This window comes from Erinaceus europaeus, chromosome 9 (assembly GCF_950295315.1).
Source record: "Erinaceus europaeus chromosome 9, mEriEur2.1, whole genome shotgun sequence".
NCBI lineage: Eukaryota > Metazoa > Chordata > Mammalia > Eulipotyphla > Erinaceidae > Erinaceus > Erinaceus europaeus.
This window is the reverse complement of record NC_080170.1, coordinates 89,759,551-89,783,239: the sequence shown is the minus strand read 5'-3', so window position 1 is coordinate 89,783,239 and position 23,689 is coordinate 89,759,551. Positions and strand designations below refer to the sequence as shown.

At 42.5% G+C, this 23,689-nt stretch overlaps 1 protein-coding gene across 4 annotated transcripts in view; it reads left to right on the top strand.

The window, feature by feature from the left end:
- The first annotated feature begins 14,721 nt into the window (after nt 1-14,721).
- The window catches only part of BOC (BOC cell adhesion associated, oncogene regulated), a 95,598-nt gene continuing 86,630 nt past the window's right edge, over nt 14,722-23,689 (top strand). For all 4 annotated transcript variants that reach the window (XM_060198365.1, XM_060198366.1, XM_060198367.1 and 1 more), the window contains exons 1-2: nt 14,722-15,166; nt 20,282-20,366. The gene's annotated coding sequence lies outside the window, so the exon portion shown is untranslated. The remainder of the gene's footprint in view (nt 15,167-20,281; nt 20,367-23,689) is intronic.

Sequence of the window (23,689 nt, the reverse complement as noted above, 5' to 3'; positions counted from 1 at the left end):
TGTTGCTATAGTAAAAGGAACTGATTTCTGGATTTCAATTTCTTGTAACTTAGTGTTTGCATAGAGGAATGCCACTGACTTTTGAATGTTAATTTTATAGCCTGACACCTTACTGTATTGCCTGATGATTTCCAAAAGCTTCTTGCTGGATTCCTTAGGTTTTTCCATGTATACTATCATGTCATCTGCAAATAAGGAGAGTTTGACTTCTTCTCTTCCAATCTGTGTTCCTTTAATTCCTTGCTCCTGCCTGATTGCTATGGCAAGAACTTCCATCACTATGTTGAATAGTAATGGTGATAGTGGGCAGCCCTGTCTAGTACCTGATCTGAGGGGAAATGCTTCCAGTTTTTCACCATTGAGTATGATGTTGACTGTAGGTTTGCTATATATAGACTCCACTATCTTCAGGAATTTTCCATCTATTCCCATTTTTTGTAGTGTTTTGATTATAAAGGGATGTTGTATTTTGTCAAAGGCTTTCTCTGCATCTATTGATATGACCATGTGGCTTTTGGTCTTGCTTTTGTTGATGTGGTGGATCACATTGATTGATTTACATATATTAAACCAACCTTGCATGCCTGGGATAAACCCCACTTGGTCATGATGAACAATCTTTTTGATATACTGCTGTATCCGGTTGGCTAGAATTTTGTTCAATATTTTCGCATCTATGTTCATCAGAGATATTGGTCTGTAGTTTTCTTTTTTGGTTGTGTCCCTGTCTGCTTTTGGTATCAGAGTGATGTTGGCTTCATAGAAGCTGGCAGGGAGTATTCCAGTGTCTTCAATCTTTTGGAAGACTTTTAAAAGTAGAGGTATTAGTTCTTCTTTGAAAGTTTTATAGAATTCATTTGTAAAACCATCTGGTCCAGGACTTTTATTTTTGGGAAGATTTTTGATAACTGTTTCAATTTCATTAGCTGTGATGGGCCTGTTCATGTTATCCACTTCCTCTTTACTTAGTTTTGGAAGTTGGTAGGTATCTAGGAAATCATCCATTTCTTCCAGGTTCTCTAGCTTGGTGGCATATACTTGTTCATAGAAGCCTCGCATGATATGTAGAATTTCTGCAGTGTCTGTTGTGATATCTCCTCTTTCATTTACTATCCAATTTATTTGGGTCTTCTCTCTTTTTTGTTTTGTGAGTCTGGCTAAAGATTTGTTGATTTTGTTTACTCTTTCGAAGAACCAACATTTACTTTCATTGATCTTTTGTATGGTTTTCCTATTCTCATTGTTATTGATTTCTGCCCTAACTTTAGTGATTTCTGTCCTTCTGGTTGTTTTAGGATTCCTTTGTTGTTCTTCCTAGGTCTTTAAGATGTGCAATCAGGCTGTTTATTTGTGCTTTTTCTTGTTTCCTAATGTGTGCTTGTATAGCTATGAACTTCCCTCTTAGGACTGCTTTAGCTGTGTCCCAAATATTTTGATAGCTTGTGTCTTCATTTTCATTGAACTCTCGAAACATTTTGATTTCTTCCTTGATTTCCTCTTTGACCCAGAAGTTGTTAAGAAGTGTACTGTTGAGCTTCCACATTTTGGGACTGTTACTAATCTTTTGTTGATTGTTAAGTGTTAGTTTAATTCCACTGTGGTCTGAGAAGATGCTTGGGATCATTTCAGTGCTCTTGAATTGGCTGATGCTGTCTTTGTGGCCTAACATATGGTCTATCCTTGAGAATGACCCATGTGGATTTGAGTAAAATGTGTATTCCAGTTTCTTGGGATGAATGACTCTGAAAATGTCCAATAGTTCTAGTTTATCTATCTCTTCATTTAGCTCCCTTATGTCTTTATTGATTTTCTGCCTGGATGATCTGTCAAGTTGAGAGAGTGGGGTGTTGAAGTCCCCTACAATGACTGTCTTACTGTTAATATATTGCTGTAGCTCTTTCAGTAGAAGTTTGATGTATTTAGATGGCTTCTCATTGGGTGCATAGATGTTAATAATTGTTAAGTCCTCTTGATTGACTGATCCTCTGAGCATTAAGTAGTGTCCATTCCTATCTTTTTTAATCTTATCTATTTTAAAGTCTATCATGTCAGATATGAGAATAGCTGTTCCTGCCCTTTTTTGTGGGCCATTGGTTTGTATGATAGTTTTCCATCCTTTCACTTTAAGTCTGTGTTTGTCTTGTTGACTTAGGTGAGTTTCCTGTAGACAACATATTGTTGGGTTGTGTTTTCTGATCCATCTTCCTACTCTGTGTCTTTTAATAGGTGAATTCAGGCCATTGACATTTATTGATAGCAAAGATTGAAGATATTTTAACGCCATTCTTGTAGAGTTTTAGAGTGTTTTGATATATGTCCTATTTGTGGTGGTCTGGTTGTTTATAGGAGACCTTTCAGAACTTCTTTCAGGGCAGGCTTGGTGATGGTTGCTTCCTTCAACTGTTGCTTGTCTGAGAAGGTTTTGATGCTTCCATCTAGTCTGAATGACAGTCTAGCAGGATATAGTATTCTTGGCTGAAAGCCTTTCTCATTGAGCACTAGATAGATATCTTGCCATTCTCTTCTGGCCTGTAGTGTTTGTATGGAGAAGTCTGCTGCTAATCTTATGGGTTTTCCTCTGTAGGTGACTCTTTGTTTTACTCTTGCAGCATTGAGGATCCTTTCTTTATCCTTATTCCTTTCCATTCTAAGTATGACATGTCTTGGTGTCTTTAGGTCTGGGTTAATTTTGTTTGAGACCCTCTGGGCTTCTTGAATCTTTATGTCTTTGATGTTGTCTAGACTAGAGAAATTTTCAACTATTATGGCCTGGAGAATGCTTTCTTCCTCTCCTTCTCTTTCTTCCTCTGGTAAGCCAATAATGCATATATTGTTTCTTTTGAAGTCATCCCATAGGACTCTGTTGTTGTTTTCAGCATCTCTTAATCTCTTTTTGAGATCTCTTACTTCTTTTTTAGTTGTCTCTAATTCATCCTCAATCTTGCTAATTCTGTCTTCAGCCTCATAGATTCTATTCTCTCTGCCCTCTACTGCTTTCTGGAGTTCATCTATTTTGTTGCCCTGCTCTGATACTGTTTTAGCTTGTTCAGCTAGTTGCCTTCTTAGCTCAGCGATTTCAGCTTTCAGCTCTCTAATAACCATGAGATAATTAGAATTTTCTTCCATATTCTCATTTGTTGTTCCTGCATTTCTGATTACAATTTTTTCAAATTCTTTACTCACTCCTGTTATTATTATCTCCTTAGCTAATGTTTGGATGTTGAACTCGTTGTTTTGTGCTTCACCCTCTGGGGGACTTTTAGCTGGACTCTTGTCCTGGTTCGAGTCTCCAATATTTTTTCTTGTTGTTTTAACCATTTTATATATTATGTTATGAGTTCCCTTTATCAGTACTTTTCAAATTATTGATCACTACTGCCTGGATTGACTTGTGTCTAAGTAATTTAATTAAAGGGTTTACAGTGGTGGAAGTTAACAGTTTTTTCAATCCCTGAGTTAGAGCTCAGTGGTGTAAAAGCCTCTTTTTTTTTTCTTCCCTGTAGGTTATGGGAGCCTGAGGGCTTTTAAACTATCAACAGGCTTCTTAGCTTAATCACTGACTCCTGACCAAGAGATAAAGCAGGGTGTGGCAGAGATAATCCAGTGGTTATGCAAAGAGACTTTCACAGCCCCTCAGCTATGCTACCAAGGTATAGGTCTTCTCCTGAGTTTCCAGTTAGATCTCTGTCCCCTGGTGTCCCTCCCTGTTGCTGCTCCAGATTCTGAGGGTAGTAGCAATGGAGACTCAGAGTTGCACTTGGTGAGTCTCTGGGGAGTCCTCTCCTCCCTTCAGCTGTCCCCTTGTTGATGGAGCAGACTGGAGGTGGTGTCTCCACTGATAAACTGTTGAACTGTTAGCAGTCACTTAATCTCTCCTTAGGCACCTCTCTCCTCTCTGTCACCAGCCACACGTGTTTGTACTCACGGGTGATTTACTGGGTTCCTGTGGTCATTCTAGTCCTGTCTTGTTTCAGTCCTGGGTGGTCTCATTTGGTATTCCTAGTTGATCAAGGAGAGGAGAGGAGAGGAGAGGAGAGGAGAGGAGAGGAGAGGAGAGAAAGCGATCTGCTGCTTGTAGCTCCACCCCCAGAAGTCAAATCTCTTTTTTTTAAGATTTGTTTTATTTAATTTATTTTTAATATTTTATTTACTTATTATTGAATAGAGACAGAAGGAAATCAAGAGGAGAGAGGGAGATAGAGAAGTAAAGAGACAGAGAGATACCTGAAGCCCTGATTCATCATTTGTGAAGCTTCCCCCCACATGTGGGAACCAGGGGCTTGAACCCAGGTCCTTGCATATCATAATGTGTGCGCTCATTCAGGTGCACCAACACTTGGTCGCACATGATGCTGTTCCTGATGGAGATAACCAGTGATGGTGGAGAGAGGAATCTGTTAGAAAGGTCTAGGCCATTATATCTATATGGGAATCCCATGATTCCCTGACTAGGGCCCCAGATGATGGGGTGGCCTTGTAGTGACCAACAGAGCCATCATTAAAGTATGCCAGTCTCCTCAGAAGAAATTCAAAAGGCCAACAAACATGAAAAATGCTCCAAATCATTGATTGTCACAGAAATGCAAATAAAGACAACAATCAGATACCATTTCACTCCTGTGAGAATGTCATACATCAGAAAAGGTAGCAGCAACAAATGCTGGAGAGGTTGTGGGGATAAAGGAACCCTCCTGCACTGCTGGTGGGAATGTAAATTGGTTCAATCCCTATGGATAGCCTTCTGGAGAACTCTCAGAAGGCTAGAAGAGGGCCTACCCTATGACCCTGCAATTCTTCTCCTGGGGATATATCCTAAGGAACCCAACATACCCATCCAAAAAGATGTGTGTATACCCATTTTCATAACAGCAAAATTTATAATAGCCAAAACCTGGAAGCAACTCAAGTGTCCAACTCAGATGAGTAGCTGAGTAAGTTGTGGTATATATAGATAATGGAATACTACTCAGCTGTTAAAAAGGTGACTTCACCTTCTTCACCCTATCTCGGATGGAGTTTAAAGGAATCATGTTAAGTGAGATAAGTCAGAAACAGAAGGATGAATATGGAATGATCCCACTCATGACAGAAATTGAAAAACAAGAACAGAAGGGAAATACTGAGCAGAACTTGGACTGGAGTTGGTGTATTGCACCAAAGTAAAAGACTCTGGGGTGGAGGGGGAGGGTTCAGGTCTTGGAACATGATGGTAGAGGAGGACCTATTGTTATGTGGAAAAGTGAGATATGTTATGCATGTACAAACTATTGCATTTTACTGTTGACTATAAACCATTAATCCCCCAATAAAGAAATTAAAAAATAAAGTATGCTGGTCTCTTGCCTTTATCCAGCTTTTGTTGTCCTTACTTTATCTGACAAGGATAGCCTTAGAGTGGTTGAGGGAAGTGAAATAAGAAGTAGGTGAGGAGGGTATCTATCTAGGTCTACGTAGAAACTATTTGATTAAGTACTTCATGATCTCTTTTTTATGTCTTTATACTTGCTTACTGCCCTTATTGAGTCACTGAAAACTATTGTGTACTTTTGCTCTAAGGTATATATTTTCCCCTAAATTATGGATACATGTGCACATGTGCTCTAGCTCATAGGCCCTGGTCTCTAACTAGGTTTTGTGGTTTGTTAGGAAACGCACCACCTGCAATGAAATTAAGGAGTCCTATGAGCTAGGAAAGGTCTCACCAGATTAATGGAACTGAAGGACTGACATTCCATGCCTGGCTTCTCTGGACACTGTCGGAAGTGAAACATGTCGAGGTGGTACTGATTGCATTGATTTGGTTGAGATATGGATTTTTTTTTAAATAAGGAATGAAGTAATCTGTTGATTGTGTGATTAATTTTCTTAGATCTTTGTCTTGGCAAACGTTCATGGGTAAGGTACTTCTCAAATTGGGTCCATCAAGCCCATTTACCAGTTGATAGCGCCAAACAACGGAAAGAAGGCCAAAAGGGATGCCAGGCAGTGGCACACCTGGTTAAGTATTCATATTACAGTGCACAGGTTCAAGCCCTGGTCCCCACTTTCAGAGGGAAAGCTTCACAAGGCGAAGCAAGGCTGCAGATGTCTTTCTCCCTCTCCGATCTCAGTTTCTCTCTGTCTCTATTTAAAATAAATAAATAAGCCAAAAAGACGAATCTGGCTTATGTATGAATCTGAATGGGAAAGGAAGTAGGGACACTCGTATGACAAGAGCAGCACCAGAATTTCTATCTTCCTTCCACCTTTCCTCCTTTCCATCCTGAGTGCTATTCCTCCAAGCCCAAAGAATTAGGGTTAAGTAGAGTATAGTGGACTATAGATGGCTTATGTTGCTGTGATCAAAAGTCCCAGTGCATGCTTGTTACATTCTGAAGGAGAAAAAAGTATAGTGGGAACAAAATAAGCTACAACACTACCTGTAGCTAGGCTTGCCACAGCAGCCCTGGCTTTTGATTCTACCCTGCTCAGGCCCTGGAACATTGATCCCTTCTTTAGATGCATTGCATTGCTAAAAACCCTTACAGGATGTGTGAGAAATTCTTTCCCTCTTAAATGGCTGACTGAACAAACTTAACAGAGGCTGTTACCCACTGAGTTTAGTATCAAAGCTCTGAGGTTCCGTTCTCTTTGAGTTTTTATTTTCATCTGGAGTCTCTCGCCCCCTGCCCTGTGTTGCCTTCAGTCACACAATATCAAACAGCTGGAGCTTGGGCAGCCCCAGGATCCAAGCTTCTCAGCAGAACATGTGAAGGGGTGGGGGGTAGGCAGATGGAGAATATTGGGGAAGGCAGGCATTTCATGTGGAACTAAACAGTGCCTGGGTTTGCCTCAGAGCATTTGATAATCTTGGAAAAGTGGGGTCTCTTAGACCTAAGTGTCAACAAGCAGATTCCATTTGTCTGGAACTTTAGGAGTCTGCAGAATCAAACATACAGCAAGGGTCACAGAAATGCCATTGGTCTACACTGTTTGCCACTTCTCTGTCCTAGCTTCACCTCTGACTCAAACATCTACTAATAACAATGGCCATTTAGGGAATACTTACTAAGGATCATCCTATATACATACATGTTGTGTTTATATACATACATACATACATACATACATACACATAGAATATGGTATATGTGATCAGTCTAGCATCAGAACTAACCAATTAGATTAAGCATTAGCCATAAACAGCTAGTATAGTTGTACCAGATAAACTACTGGTGTCACATACTTAGAAACTTCATACATGTTAGTTCTAATTCTCACAGATGAAGAAACTGAGATTTAAGATGCCTATGCTCACACTGCTTGTTTAAGATTGGATCCAACCCTCATTGGTCTTATTGTCTCAGTCTCTCTCTCTCTCTCTCTCATGCCTTCCTCCCTCTAGAGTACACTTTTGTATAGACAGACTTAAGGAGAACTGAAGACTCACTGCCTATGGGCTGATCCGAGTTGGCAGCACTGACCTAGAAAAATCAGTCCCAGCCAGCTCAACTAGTATGGGGAGTGGATGGCATTGTACCAGGCTCACCTGTAATTTTCCCTGAACCATGCAATTTAAGGTTTAATTATATGTTGCCTTGCATTGTCTACTAATTGCTGCAGAGGTCAATCTTATACTTTCATTCATTATTTTCCATTCAGTTGTCAAGTATTCTAGAGCAACTGTACACTTTCCTTCTTCAGCCACCCTTGTGATAGCCAGTGTGAGGAGGGAGACCAACTTAGATAACTATTGACAATAAATGACCCACTAAGAAGAAATAAATAATTTTTCACACACATATATATACTCTTTTTTCTCTTTCCCTTTCTTACTCCCCCCCCCCCCCCCCTTTTTGTTTTGTTTTTGTCATTGCTGTTGCTTTACCCTTTTGGGCTAACTTTTTCAGGTAGAGACAAGGAGACATGAGACAGAGGGAGAGAAAGAAAAGGCATTATAGAACCAAAGCTTGCTCCAGTGTGGTGGGGCAGCCTTAAACCTGGCTGGTGTGCATGACAAAGCAGACACTTCTCCAGCTGCCTGAGAATAAATTAGTAGATTAACTTTTGCATCTATTTCAATAATATACTGAGATGACACCTTAACAAATGCAAATTTTAAACATTCAAAAGTTATAATTTTAAGCTTTAGGTCAGATTCATAAATATTTTATTTCTAGCACCTCTGATCAAGATTAAAGTTTTTCTCCAAACATTAGCTTTGAGAATAGGAATGTATACAAAAGCCAATGTACTAATTACTTGTTAATGCTGTGAATCTTAGTATCTAGTCTTTAATCTTGTGTAAGAATTACATTCTCTTAAGGTATACATTCCTTGGTCTTTTTTGTTACTTGCAATTAGCAAGTTGCCTCATCTCTTTAAAAGCACTTGGATAGACATTAAAAACAAACAAACAAACAAACAAACAGAAACGGTCATTTGGAAGCACACAAGTGATTCCTTATGAACTTTACAAAATTCAAGTATCTCCTAAATAAGCCTTTCTTATTCTACTGTTTAGCCTGCAATTCATGAAACCATTGCAGGGAAGCTGTGCTTCAGTGGAGAAAAAAGAAAAATGAAAAAATAAAAAACTTGGGTTTTAGAGTTAATACTACCACTTAGTTGCTGCAAATCTTAAATAAATTTCTTAGCTTCCTTTATCTGTAAAGTGAAGATAATCAACCTACAAGAAAGGGTTGTTGTGGGAATTCAGGATTGAAGGTACACATAAAATCCAACATAAAGTTTGCAAGAGAGAAGTGTTCAAATAGATATCAGCCTGTTTCCTAGAGGGCTGTTGGAAAGGTTAAATAAGATGAATATAATCAAATCCCCATAGTATTCAACTGTTGTTCTACTCTTCCTACTTAAGCACTACCTCCACTGTGGTGACTATGTGGCAGTTGTTTTCTTTATCTGGTCAGTGAAGCCATGCAAATTGAATTATTCAATCAAGTTTCCACTTGGGGCCTTGTATTTCATGATCTCATTGTTGCTGAGATCTGAGAAAATGTACATTGGAGGGCCAGACAGTGGCGCACCTGGTTGAGTGCACATGTTACAATGCACAAGGACCCAGGTTAGAGCCCCTGATCCCCACCTGCAGGGGGAGCTTCACAAGTGGTGAAGCAGGGTTGCAGGTGTCTCTCTTTCCCTCTCCATCTCTTCCTCCTCTCTCACTTTCTCTCTGTCTCTGTCCAATAATAAATAAAAAAAAATGTACATTGGAATCATTAGAGGAGAATTTTACAATGCCAACTAAAAGTCTTTATAATATTGTAGCTGTTGGTCCAAAACTCTTACTCATAGGAATTCACCTTCAAGAAATAATCAGAATGATAACTAACAATTTATGACAAGATGTTTAGTCAACTGTGATGCATGATCATAGTAAAAATGGAGGCATTCTAAATACATGACAATCATGGAATGAGTTCATAAATAGAAGCCATTTTATTTGCTAGAATAACAGTTGTCAGTTTCAATTTTTGGAAAAGATTTAATGGCACGGAGAAATAATTACATTAAAATGTTAAATTTAAATATCATGAGAGTGACTTATATAAATAACAAATGTGATTTTGCAAAATATGGACATCCAAGACCTAATAGTGAGGAAACTGGCTTCTTCCTAGATTACAAAATGCATGAGGAAAGAAAGGTACAAAATAGCAAATAAAGCTATTCTGTTAACATTACTCTTTTACAATTCTCCCAATTCTGATTCAACCGAGTCATATACTCAGTGTAGAAGAGTATATGTAGCTGGGGACGTGTGGTAGTGCAGTGGATTAAGTGCACATGGCTCGAAGCGCAAGGATCCCGGTTCTGGCCCCTGACTCCCCACCTGAGGGGTAGGGGGGTATTGCTTCACAAGTGGTGAAGCAGGCCTCCAGGTGTCTTTCTCTCCCCCTCTCTATCTTCCCCTCCTCTTTCCATTTCTCTCTGTCCTATCAACAACAATGACATCAGTAACGACAACAATAATAAACACAACAATGATAAAACAACAAGGGCAACAATGGGGAAAGAAATAGCCTCCATGGTGTAAGGATCCTAGTTCCAGCCTCCCCTGGCTCCCCACCTGTAGGGGAGTCACTTCACAAGCAGTGAAGCAGGTCTACAGGTGTCTTTCTCTCCCCCTCTCTGTTTTCCCCTCCTCTCTCCATTTCTCTCTGTCCTATCCAACAACAACAATAACTAGAACAATAAAACAACAAGGACAACAAAAGGGAATAAATAAATAAATATTAAAAGAAGAAGAAGAAGAAGAAAGAAATGGCCTTTAGGAGCAGTGGACTCATGGTGCAGGCACCGAGCCCCAGCAATAACTTCGAGGCAAAAAAAAAGAAGAGTATATGTATAGGCTGATGAGAAAGAAAAGTAGGAAAGATGACTAGAAAAACACCTTTTCGTGTGAATAGCATTATACCTGGGTAGTGAAGCTATGGTGATCTTCCTTTGTGTTTTTGTGATAGAGTCTAAATTTTCTTAAAAATATATACATAGTCTGAGCTGGGGAAACAACATAATGGTAATGCAAAAGACTTTCATTCCTGAGGCTCTGAAGTCCCAATCTCCAGTGCCACAGCTGAGTAGTGCTCTGGAGTGTCTCTCTCTCTCTCTTCTCTCTCTCTCTCTCTCTCTCTCCCCCTCCCTCCCTTCCTCTCTCTCCCCTCCCCCTCTCATTAAAATAAAAATATTTTAAAGTTTAAAAATATATAGTTAGCAGAATTGATAATTACTATTATGCCAAACCTTAATTATCAAGTCCTCTTCTCATTGCTTACTTCTCAGTACTTTTTCTAGTACAATCCTCTTTAATTTTCCATTACAGCCAAGGAACTCTGTTCGTATTATCAGCCATTGTCCATAGCATTGTGAGGGGACATTTTCCCTTCATGTCACACTCTGGCACTCATGCCTGTTCACTCTGCACAACCTTGGTGATAATGCGACTTATATAGATATGCAGTCACTGCTCACCCCCAGCCTCGAAGTAATAAATGTGATCACTTTTTTTTTTCACTTTTTCTTTTTGTCTCCAGGGTTATTGCTGGGGTTCAGTGCCTGCACCATGAATCCACTGCTCCTGGAGGCCATTTTCCCCCCTTTTGTTGCCCTTGTTGTTGTAACCTTGTTGTGGTTATTATTGTTATTGTTGATGTCATTCATTGTTGGATAGGACAGAGAGAAATGGAGAGAGGAGGGGAAGATAGAAAAGGGGAGAGAAAGCTAGACACCTGCAGACCTGTTTCACCGCCTGTGAAGCGACTTCACTGCAGGTGGGGAGCCAGGGGCTCTAACCGGGATTCTTCCGTGGGTCCTTGCGCTTTGCGCCGCGTGCACTTAACCCGCTGCGCTACCGCCCCACCCCCATGTGATCACTTCTGAACTAAATGTTTCCTTGGTAGACACCTAGAAAGCCCTCAAGGAAAAGAAAAATCACCACTAGCAGCTCAAAGAGTGACAGGAAGCACATTGCCATCCCCAACTCTTTTTGAGTGGTGAGGGGCCTAGCATAGAGTTCTGCCAGAAGGAATCTAATAGAGTGGGAGGAGAGAAGTTAAGTATGGAACTTGCTCCAGGCAAAGGGATGAGTTCAGAGAGACAGTATTCTGACAGAAGTAGTAATCATAAACATAATCATGTTAATACAAAGAGCCATGAAACAATAAATATACCCGAGGTGCCAACAATGTGCTTGATGCTGTAGAATCAAGGCCTCTCAATCTGGTCTGTGCTTTGTCATTGACTCAGAGGTCAGGACATGTGAATCAAAAGACAGAATAGAGGGAATTCTCATGGAGAGAATGAGGAGAAAGTTTTGAGATAGTGCATGGAAATATGATTTAAGATGTTGAATAGGACTGGTTGATGCTGTAATCTGGTTGAGTGAACACATTATAATGCCCAGGGATCCAAGTTCAAGTCCTTGGTCCCCACATGCAGGTGGAAAGCTTCAAGAGCAGTGAGTCCGTACTGCAGGTTTCTTTCTCTCCCTCTCTATCTTCCCATTCCCTCTCAACTTCACTCTGTATCCAAAATAAATAAATAAAGTTTTTCTTAAAAAAGAAACCAGATGCTGAATAATGAACAGCATGGGTAAAGATGTAGCAGTGTCCACTTGAGAACCTGATGCACTGTGTTCTTAATGGAGTTCCTCATTACCAGAGGGACTGACACATGGTGTCATCTTTGAGAAACAGACAGCTGAACACACTGCTTGGGGCTGTGAGAAGAGCTGGTGTTCTCATCATAGTAGACTAGCAGATCCATTCCCTTTGGTTTTTGTTGCTGTTGTTGTTTAAATGAGATAGCCTTGGTCTACAACATATATTTTTTTAAAGATTCAAATATTTTTGTGAGAGAAAGAGAGAGACTAGAGCACTGCTTTGCTGTGGCATATGAAGATACTGAAATTGAACCTAGGACCTCAGGGATACAAGTCTGGTGCACTAACTGCTGTGATATTTTCCTTACCCCAGTTGATTCCTTTATGGAATTATATCTTTTTTCAACTTTATTTGTTTTATCTACTAGGGACAGAGAGAAATCATGAGGGAAGGGGAAGATAGAGAAGGAGAGAGACACAGAGACATCTGCAGCACTACTTCACCACTCATGAAGCTTTCCCCCTGTAGGTGGGGACTGGAGACTTGAACCTGGGTTCTTGTGCATGGTAATATGTGCACTTGACCAGGTACATCACCACCTGGCCCTGGGAATTAAGATGTCTGGAGGGGAGAAGGGAGCAGGAGGTAGTGCAGTGGGTTAAGTGCACATGGCACAAAGCACAAGGACAGGCATAAGGATCCTGGTTTGAGCCCGGGCTCCCCACCTGCAGGGGGGTCGCTTCACAAGCAGTGAAGCAGATCTGTAGATGTCTATCTTTCTCTCCCCTTCTTTCTTCCCCTCTTCTCTCCATTTCTCTCTGTCCTAGCCAATAACAGTGGCAGCAATAACAACAACAACAATAATAGCAACAACAATAAACAACAAAAGCAACAAAAGGGAAAAGGTGGCCTCCAGGAGCAGTGGATTCATAGTGCAGACACTGGGCCCCAGCAACAACCCTGGAGGCAAAAATTAAAAAAAAAACATTTCTATACCCAGGATGGACCCTGGATTTGTAGTTCTGTAATGCCTCATGAAAAGGACCATAAGAATGTCATTTTAAAAAGGGGGGTCATTAAATATGAAGAAAAATGCATCTTAAAAAATGTTGAGAAGATTTTGGAAAGTCAAAGTTAAGAAGGGGGCCAAGAGAGTGGCTCAGTGGTGAAGCATAACTCTGGGTTCATCTCTGGGGCCACATGGGAGCAGCAAAGGAATTTCTACAGATGCTGAAGAGTGTTTTGAACAATTTTCCCCTCTCTCTCTCAGTTAAAAATCACAAACTCACTGTAAAATATGTATTTTCACTGATGAGAAACAAAAGAAAACCTAACAAGACCCAGACATGTAAGTGGCTTTCTGAAAGTTACATACTGGCCTCCTGACTTCCAGTGTTGTGGCTATCCTGCTAGAGGGGAGGCAGCCCCCTCCTTCTCCCCCGTTCTGGCCTGCCTGCCTAGCCAAGGACCAATGCAGCCACCTTCCAAACTCAGGGTTCCCGTTGGATAAATGTGTTAACCCCCTGCAGCTTGGTTTCTTCAGCTGAAGTACTATGGTATGGGCTTCATATTCTACAGAACAGGAACAGTACACAATTTGCCAGTAGCTCAGCATAAGATTCATTTTCAGGAAAAGTGGTTTCAAAAAAATGGGGATCAGGAGGAGCAGCCTCAGCAACACCTGGGAACTTAGTAGAAACGCAAATTCCGGGTTTTATACCAGATTCTAAGAATCAGCAGCTCTGGGATGTGGTCCTGCCGTCTGTTATTTAATAAGCTTTCCAAAGTGTATCAGTGCAGTTGGGGAACTTGCAGTGAATGTTTTCTGCTCTACACTAAAGGGAGGGGGAGGTTTCAACACACACACTCATACACTTATACGTACAGGCACATACAAGGAGGTAACAAACTTTTCTCTTTAGCCCCGCCCCTTTCCCCCCTCCCCCCCCTTCTCATCCTTTTCCTTGCCCCTCCATCCAGGGATGATGAATGGAGGTCAGGGCAGAGCGCTGTCAACTGAGGACCCGGCCCACCCTCTCTCCGCATCTCACCCGAGGGCCTGGGAGGCAACATGGGGGCTACCCTAAGATTGATTTCATGATCATTTTTCTCCACTAATGTCCCACTTTTGGGGATGGGGCTAGTATTATAGAAAATTTGCTTTTAGTGATTTGTCCACTAGTCTGTTGGCAGGAATAATAAAGAGATGACTATGAGAAGAAAAGAAGAGAAGAGAAGAGAAGAGAAGAGAAGAGAAGAGAAGAGAAGAGAAGAGAAGAGAAAAGGAGAAGAGACTAGCTGAACAGAGGAGGTAGCGATAACATGGGGCTGAGGTGAAGCTAAAGAGAAAATTGAGGGTGGGGGTCGCCTCTGGGTGTGGAAGACAGTACTTTTGGGATGGTAAAAAGAAAGACTGGTCGGTTAAGAGCGCAAGAATAAGGCAACGGAAAAGAAAAAAAAATGTGGGTATTAGGACAAAAAGTGCCCTAAAGTTTGGGGGACTGCCTTTTTTTTTTCCAGCTTCCTTTCCAGGACTTTTTCTTTACTCCACTTTGCTCCTCCCCCTCTTCCCCGCCTCCTCGGCTCCCCTCCTCCCCCTCCTTGCGCGGTAATGGGAGGCTCCTAGGCAGGAGAAGCAAAAGAAGGAATTGTTTGCGAGTTCAGTCATCCAAAAAAGCTTCTTCCATATGGAGGGACCGGGTGCGCTGAGAGCAACGTTCCCTGCCTCGTCCTTCTGCTGCCGCCGCCACGGCCCCCGCTTCCTGCCGCGGGGACCCTGAGACTTGGACCGCGGGAGTGACACACACACACTCACACGGGCGCACACACGGACACACACGGACACACACACTCGCCCTCCGCAGCCACACGCGATCGCACGCGCCCCCCCCTCCCTGGCCCGCAACTTCTCGGTCCCGGGCTCCTTTGTTGCTTCTGCACGGTGTTTTGTGTGTCCCCGGGTGTCACTGTGCGGGTTGTGGGTCTGTGCGACGCAGTGCTCAGTGGTTCTCTCCGCGCTGGTCCAAGGCCCGGCTCGCTCCTCCCAAGAGTCGGCTGTACTAGAGGTGAGTCACGTCGCTGAAGTTTGTTTTCTTTTCATAAAAAGTTGTGTTTATTTGTTGGTTTGGGGGAAGGAGGGAGCGGCCGCTGGCCGGGCGGGTGACTGATGACACGCGGGCGGCGGGAGCGGCGGGAGCGCGGGGTTTCCGGGCTGTGGCCGCGGCCCCGGCGGAGCGCGGGCCGTGCGGGGATGGAGAAGTTGGGGCGCGGCAGGGTGCGGGGTGCCGGGATGTGGTATCTGGCTCTCTGCTGATGGGTGCAGTCAGGTCCGTGATTTCCGGAAGCTTCCCCAGTGGAACAACGGCCGGGGCAACCTCTCAAACCCCGGGAGGTTGACACCGGCACTCTGGATCCTGGCGCCAGCCGGTGGGTGGGTTGGAGGAAACCCAAAAAGTCTCAGCAAATGCGCCGACCACCCAGCGCCCATTTGGCATCTTCGGAGGTGACAGTTTATTACACTGGCAATTTCAAAGGAATACACTAAAATGGGGAGAGAGGGGTGTCCAGTGGACCAGAAGCGAAGGAGCTCCAGAAAAGCATCACTGGAGGGGTGTAAGGGGCGAGGTCGAAGTAGGGTGTCCGGAGGTTCTGTGGGGTTGGGGCAACACGTGTGTGTTGGTGAGCAGGGGTTGATCCTAGGATTTTTGTATAACGGAGAATGTGGAAGGTGGGAGGAAAGGATTCTCTTGGAACAAGTGAGATGGGGGTGTAGGGAGGGGCTGCAACCCAGTAAGAATTTTCTGAATTTTGGAAAAACTTGCTATCACTTTCAGAGGTTTCAATGTCAGCTTCAGGTGATGGGAGAATACTGAGGGTTCAGGACACAAACTGGAGATATCTAAGGAGACCTTCGGATTTCTTGCATTTGGTTTTTGTTTTGGGGGGGATGGGGTGGCAGTGGCCGAATTACTGGAGAGGTTGTTGTGTTCCACCAGAGATGTGGCATTGGAGCTAAGAATACCCAAACCGCATGCCACCAGTCCTAAACAGGCACTTTTTGGGTGTGGTGGGGTATTCTGTCTGTCTCCTGCATCCTTTCTCAGCAAGTTCAAATGGGTTTGCATAAAATTTTGACCCAGAGTTACCTTCTAGCATACAGAATAAAAAGTATATTTTGGTTATAGTTTTTGTGCAACTTGCAGATGCCCAATACCCAGTCCACATTTGTCACCTAGCTCTTTATTGCCCATAGTTGTTGCAAATGTTGGCCATTGAAAGAGTGTAAATTTTAAAATCTTGAATGTGCAGACATCGCTGATGTACCCCATGGCTCCTGAAATAGCCTCATGATGATTTTTTTTTTTTTTTTAACCAGAGCACTGTTCAGCTCTGGCTCCTGGTGGTGCAGGGGATTGAACCTGGGCCTTTGGAGCCTCAGGCATGAGAGTCTCTTTGCATAACCATTATGCTATCTACCCCTGCTCATGATGATTTTTTCATCCTTATGGTTACAGTCAATAAATCCATCTCCATTTTCTTTTTTTAAAAAAATAATTTCATTTATTTATTTTTAATGGAAGAGACACAGAGAGAAAGATAAACACAGATAGCAACCAGAGCACTGCTCAACTCTGGCTTATGGTGGGGCTGGGGATTGAATCTGGGATTTTGGAGCCTCAGGCATGAAGTCTTTTGCATAACCAGTATGCTGTCTCACCAGCCCTTCAATCTCCATTTTCTCAAGCACAGCTTGAAAAATATTAGACACAATATGGTTGAAGTGGGGGCTGGGCCCCCATACATCTGGCTGACCTGTTTTCTGAACTCAAAATGATTTCAGGCCTGAGCCTGGCCATTTTGAGGTGTGTAGCAGGTTTCCCAGGAATATTATTGAGGACTTAATAATTGACACATTTTAATAGTCTCTTAGTTGAAACCCAGAAGGTTCCTGTGGTAATGTTGAACCACCTTTGGGTCAGTGGGACACAGGCAAGGTGGAAACAGCAGTAAGTGGAATTATGATCTCCCTGCCAATTTTGAGAGTGAGGTGATGGAAAGAGGTTAAAATGAAAGATGTAGAAGTTGCTTCATTGGGCCACTTTGCTGACATTGCTAGCCATCCCCTTCCCACCCCCACCCCCCCAGCCCATGTAGACTTATTCAGTAAGAGTTTGGCCCTCTTGGAAACTGGAGGCTGTCTACACCTATGAAATCTGAGAACTGAGATGCCAGACACTGACTTTTTCATCCTCTTCCAAAAGATCTCAGAGGAGAATCATCTCAAGAGACATGTCCTCAGGAGAAATTGCCCAAGCCACAGACATTGGCTTTACTTGACAGAGGATGCTAACAGAGACCAGGAAGAGGGGAACTGGGGAAAAACATAGAAGACCCAACTTGGATATTAATTGGTTGGGCAACTTGAGATAAGAGGGTGATTTATGTTCCCTCCATTCTCCAAATGGGTCCAGAGGTTTTCCTTTCTTTGAAGTGCTCTTTCAAATATCTGGGTTTCCAGATCTCTCCAGCAACCTAGCTGTCATTTGCATGGTATAAAAAGGGAGTATGTTTTACTCATGAAATAATTCAGTTGAAGTCCCCAGGGTCTTGCAGAATTTTAGCAAAGAAGTGAGTATTCTGTGAAACCCTAGGGGGGTCTGGGCTCAGATTTCAGCAGTCACTGATACTTATTAATGAATAAGGGCTTTTCTCTGCTTATCTTTCAATCAAGTTGGGAAAAGCTGAAGAAGACCCAAGTGCACTAGATAATTAGTCTTTGAGTAAGAAAGCATTAATCTGGCACCAAAAGACATTATATATTGAAATGTGCTTTCTTCCTTCCAAAGCCTAATAGCTTCCCTGTTATCAGGGAAAACAGGAGGGAAGGGAATAAAAATTGGAGAGGGAGAGCAAAGAAACGTGTTACATTTTAAAGCATCTATTTAACATATGGAACTTCTTCTGGTCTTTATACTTAAGTTCAGCAAACATTTATAAACTGTCAGACCCTGGACTGTGAGCTTCTTGTCCCAGGAGAGTCAAGTTTCTTGGAGAGTCAAAGGGTGGATTCTGCAAGTGATCCCACCCCTCAGATTTTTCATTTATTGCACAAAAATAAATTTCATTTATTTTACTGAAAATAAAATGCTCTTTAAATTACCCCATACAATTCTATACAATAATATTTGTTCTTCTTTATGCACATACATATGTATTTTTTAACATATGTATTTTTTAAATGAGGCAGTCCTAAAGCCTCTCCACCACGTTTTTTTAAAAAATATTTATTTATTTATTCCCTTTTTTGTTGTCATTGTTGTTTTATTATTGTGGTTATTATTGTTGTCATTGTTGTTGGATAGGACAGAGAGAAATGGAGAGAGGAGGGGAAGACAGAGAGTGAGAGAGAAAGATAGACACCTGCAGACCTGCTTCACCACTTGTGAAGCGACTCCCCTGCGGGTGGGGAGCCAGGGCTCCAAACGATCCTTACGCCAGTCCTTGCTCTTTGCACCACCTGTGCTTAACCCACTGAGCTACAGCCCGACTACCCACCACGTTTTTTTAACCCAAGATTTACAGGGAACAGATATGCCTTTGCTGTTTGTGGGAATGACCTAAATCCCAAGAATGCCTCCACATAGACTTTTTGGGTGTTTATAGTCATATGAAAACATTCACATGTAATATTCTTATAATAGGTAAAACTAAATTTAAAAATGTAGCCTGGTGTCAAAAAATAATAAAGAAAATCTATCTTCTCTTATTTATTTTTTTCCTCTGTGGAACCGTCCGAGTTGGTAATAGCAGAGAGGGGAGGTGGAGTGAATGCAGAAAGTAAGGTTTCGAGGATCTATCTCAAGTGACACTGCTTTTAGGATTAGGGAACTTGGGTTGTAGCCCATACTCTGCCAGTGAACTACATTCAAGCTGACTCTAGCCATGGGAATGGTTGATTTCAAATTTCCACCTCTGCTGAGTCCTCCTGGAGATTTCTTTCTAAAGCTTGCCCAATCGTTCCTACCTTTCCTTAAAACAAACAAACAAAAGCCCCGAAACAACAACAAAAATACTACCTACATCATCTTTTGCATCACATCTACTACAGTTCTTGTTTATACCCTTAACAATTGTTGCTGACATATCAGGGCTGGACTCCCCACTGTCTACCTGTTGCCGCTCCACCCACTCTCTGTCAGCCAGTCAGCCCCATGAATGAGTAACCTCCTCACTTAAAGACCGTCTAAGTGGGGGGGTCGGGCGGTGTCGCAGTGGGTGCAAAGCATGTGGTGCAAAGCACAGCGACCAGAGTAAGGATGCTGTATGAGCCCCCGGCTCCCCACCTGCAGGGGAGTCGCTTCATAGGCAGTGAAGCAGGTCTGCAGATGTCTGTCTTACTCTCCCCCTCTCTGTCTTCCCCTCCTCTCTCCATTTCTCTCTGTCCTATCCAACAACGAACAACATCAACATGGCAATAATAATAACCACAACGAGGCTACAACAACAAGGGCAACAACAACAACAAAAAGACCGTCTAAGTTTAGCACCCAGCTTTCTCATCCCTCTTCCACGTGAGTAATTCCCATCTCATGATAGCAATAGCTCTGGAGGAATCCTCTGTTCCAGTGTGACCCCTTTAGAAAGTGACCCTTGATGTTTAGTTGCGTTCATTCCTTGCATTGTGACTATGCCACCCCAAATTCTTCCTTGTGAGCCCCTTTTGCTTTGTACGAAGCTATTTATTATGTGTGCTTGAGAGATATTTATGAATATTGATGAAAATGGGCTGTATAGATAATAGGTTAGTAAAATCAGCAGGCGTTTATTTATTTTTTGACGAGAGCTTCACTCAGCTCTGACTACTGGGGGTGTCAGGAATCAAACCTGGGACTTCGCAGCTGCAAGTCCTGTATATTATCACTATGCTTTCTTCCTAGCCTAAAACAGACTGTTTTGCTTATAATCATTGTTTTTAATCCACTGCCCATCCCATTTCTAAAAAAAAAAGTCTGGTGAATAGAGATTGAGGGAAGCCTGTGATCTTAGAAAAATGACTTTTCTTTATTTTCTTTTAGATAAATGGATTAATAAGAAGTAGTGTAATGTAATTTATAAACCCCTAGCACTTCAAAACTGTTTATTTTATTGCTCAAAGATGAGATACGTCTCTTTTTCCCCAGTCCCAGAACAAGCTTCCTGGAGCCCATGAAGTCCTGTCAGCATCCACACTACCTGAGGATAGCAGCAGTGAAGTAGAAGTACCAGGTGAGGCTCTCTGTCTAGCCTAATCTCTTTTGCCTATTGAACTGCCAGTCATTTTTTTTTTTTTAACTTTGTTGCCCCTTGAAGACAGATTGTTTCTCACCCTTTCCTTTTGAAAGGGGACCATTTTGAGTGGAATCTAGACTAACCTGCTTGCTCCTAATCTGACTCCAGTACTCTTAGAGCCTAAGGTAGTTTCTTCCCCTTCTTTTTCTAAGTCAAGCTCTACTGGATGTGTTGGATAAAACCATTTACTGTGGGATTTGGAGCCTGAGAATTCTGTGGAAAAACCCTGCTCTGGCTTGGTAAAGAAAATCTTATGTTTATGTATCTCTGTCAGTGGTATTACAGCAAATGTCTTGTGATCTAATGTACCAGGCAGTGTTTATCCCACAAAACCCAGAGGAATTTTGCATTGTCCCATCTTCTGAAATATAGTTAGAAATAATTTCCCTTTTCTTAATAGTGAATTTGGCTTTTTCTTCAAAGGAAGCATTTGATATTTGGGACAGGATTATTGGGCAGTAAGAGGAAATCATAGGAGAAAGATTAGTGCCAAAAATACAAAGTCAGCTTAATTCAGTTGCCAGAGAAAATGTTGAGGAAGATCTCAACTAAGTTCTCCTAGTTAATAATAGCAAAGTACATCAGGTGGCCAGGGTAAGGAGAACTAAATAAATAACTCAGAGAAACTGAGCAGCAGAAATATGGCAATGGAATGTTTATTTCTCCAAAATGAGTTTGGACAGCATTGAACAAGACCAGGGTGATGACGTGTGTGTGTGATGGAGCATTTGTTCTTTCAACAAGCTTTTATTGAGTACTTATTGTGTACCTAGGATCAATACCATTGTGTAGCTGGGCTCAATACCAGAGCTCCCACCATCCAAAATTCTATTATTGAGGGGATGGCAGTGCAAACTCCAGTGTGGACTGGGTCAATTAAGAAAGACTCTGAAAGCAGAGTCAGCATCAGCATCACAGGCTGAATTGTACCTGTAGAGATGGGACTGACAGAATCTGCTAGGATAGGCTTTTCATTATTTCTTTCTGGAAACTTACTGTACCCTAGTTCATATTTATGTTTTCTATTTGTTTTGTATATAAGAAAACTTAACATACTAGAGTCTCTGCATTAAATACAGAAGCACAGAAATTTGAGTCTGAAAGTATTTCTAAAACCAGTTACTGAATAGCTTGGGGGGGGGGGTTGAGGTGGGAAGGAGGAGAAATGTGAGATTAAAAAAAATTTTGTTTTCTCCATGCCAGATTTTTGCTGAGAATTCTAGAAATACATGCCCAGACTCAGTTATTTCTTTCTTTCCTTTTTGCCTCCAGGATTATAGCTGGAGCTCAGTGCCTGCACTATGAATCCACTGCTCCTGGAGGCCTCCCCCCCCCCCTTTTTAAATAGAATAGGACAGAAAGAAATTGAGAGGGGAGGGGAAGACAGACACCTGCAGACCTGCTTCACCACTTGTGAAGCAGGTGGGGAGCCAGGGGCTCGAACTGGGATCCTTGAGTGGATTCCTGTGCTTTGTACTATGTGCACTTAACTTAGTGTGCTACTGCCTGTCCCCCTGGACTCAGTTATGTCTACCTTCCAGTTCGAAATGCCCTCTGTTACCACTTTCTGCAGTAAATTTGCTTGATTCTGAAATCATTAAAGTCAGAGTAGCAAGTGAGGAAATATGGATTTTAGGGACAAAGAAGTTTTTTGGGGGAGGGTGGTATCATACCTAGTTGAGTGGATATTACCATGTGTAAGGACCTAGGTTCGACCCCCCCCCCACTCCTCCCCACTTGCAAGAGGGAAGCTTTACGAGTGTTGTAGCAAGTTCTGCAGATATATAAGAATTTGAGAGGGAAGGGATATACATATCCCTTCCCTCTCAAATTCTTTCTGTTCTATTAAACAGAGAGAGAGGGGGAGAGGGGAAGAGAGAGAGAGAGAGAAAGAGAGGAGAGGAGAGGAGAGGAGAGGAGAGGAGAGGAGAGGAGAGGAGAGGAGAGGAGAGGTGAAGTGAAGGAGAAGGAGAAGGAGAAGGAGAAGGAGAAGGAGAAGGAGAAGGAGAAGGAGAAGGAGAAGGAGAAGGAGAAGGAGAAGGAGAAGGAGACAAATGGCCTCCAGGAGCGGTGCATTTGTGCTGCAGGCACTGAGCTCCAGTGATAACTCTGGGGTTCTCTGGGCTCTCCAGTTGCTCAGAAGTCTTCTTGTTTGCTGTGAGGCAAATTTCACCCAGAATAAAAGATACAGGTCAGAGGAGGAGAGGAGGAGTATGTACTTTGGAATCAACACCCAACCCCCAGGCTGGGCTAGAAATGGACCTAAAACCTACCCCACTTGCCCTGACTCTGCCAATAGTTTTCCAGATCCTTCCCAGCCCAGTGCCTTTACTAGTCTGGACTTACCCAATATTATAACCCCAGCAGGTTTATTAAGTATGGGTCACACTTAATTGGAGAGGAAAATTGGGGGGTTCTGGGTTTATTAGTTTTCTGTTAAAGCAGTTGCTGCTTTTAATTATTTCACAAATCATCCCATCCTTCCACCCCCCATTCTGCTTCTGTCTAATGACTCTCATCCCACAGTGGCAATAGACATGGTTGCTGTTCCTTTTTGTCTATTTGTGCCCATATGAGGGATGATATCATGATGTAATCAACCAGCACACTGCCCTCTTTTGCAAGTGAGACCTCATAAATTGAGGGCAACATGGCTGTTTACCTCTGTCACTATGAATGGATGTTTTGTAGCCATCAAGCTATATAAAAAATTTGTTGTGTTCCAGCCAGCAGTTAGATTCTAATGGATCTCCACATGTACAGGCTTTGGGAGCAGTTGCCTCCAGCCCTTGACACCTTTGGTGGTCCAAAGAGTCAGCTTCAGGTGAAAGCCCTCCAGCCAGGTGCTTTTCGTTCAGACGCCTTGTGTCTTGGAGAGGGAGGCTGGGCAGTTAGGCCTGGCGTTCGCCTGTCTGGACCATGGCAGCTTGCCAACAAATTTCACTGGGTGGTCTTTGACAGTGGGAGAGAGGAGGGGCAGGGGAGCGCAGCTCTCTTACATATAGGGGAACAGCAAGGTTGGCGACCAATCCCCTTGTCACTGAAGTGCCACAAAGGTCTTGAGTGTGGCTAAAAAGGATTGAACAGGTTGCTGAAGGCTGTATTGGGATAGAGTTAATTGTTTATCCTCTGATTTTACAAATGAAACCTTGCGTGTATATGATGCACCTTCCTTCCAAGAGGGTGTTGGCATGTACACAAGAGCGCAAGTACCCTTCATGACAGGAGGGAAAAATTCTTGTTCTCCCTTAATCATGTGA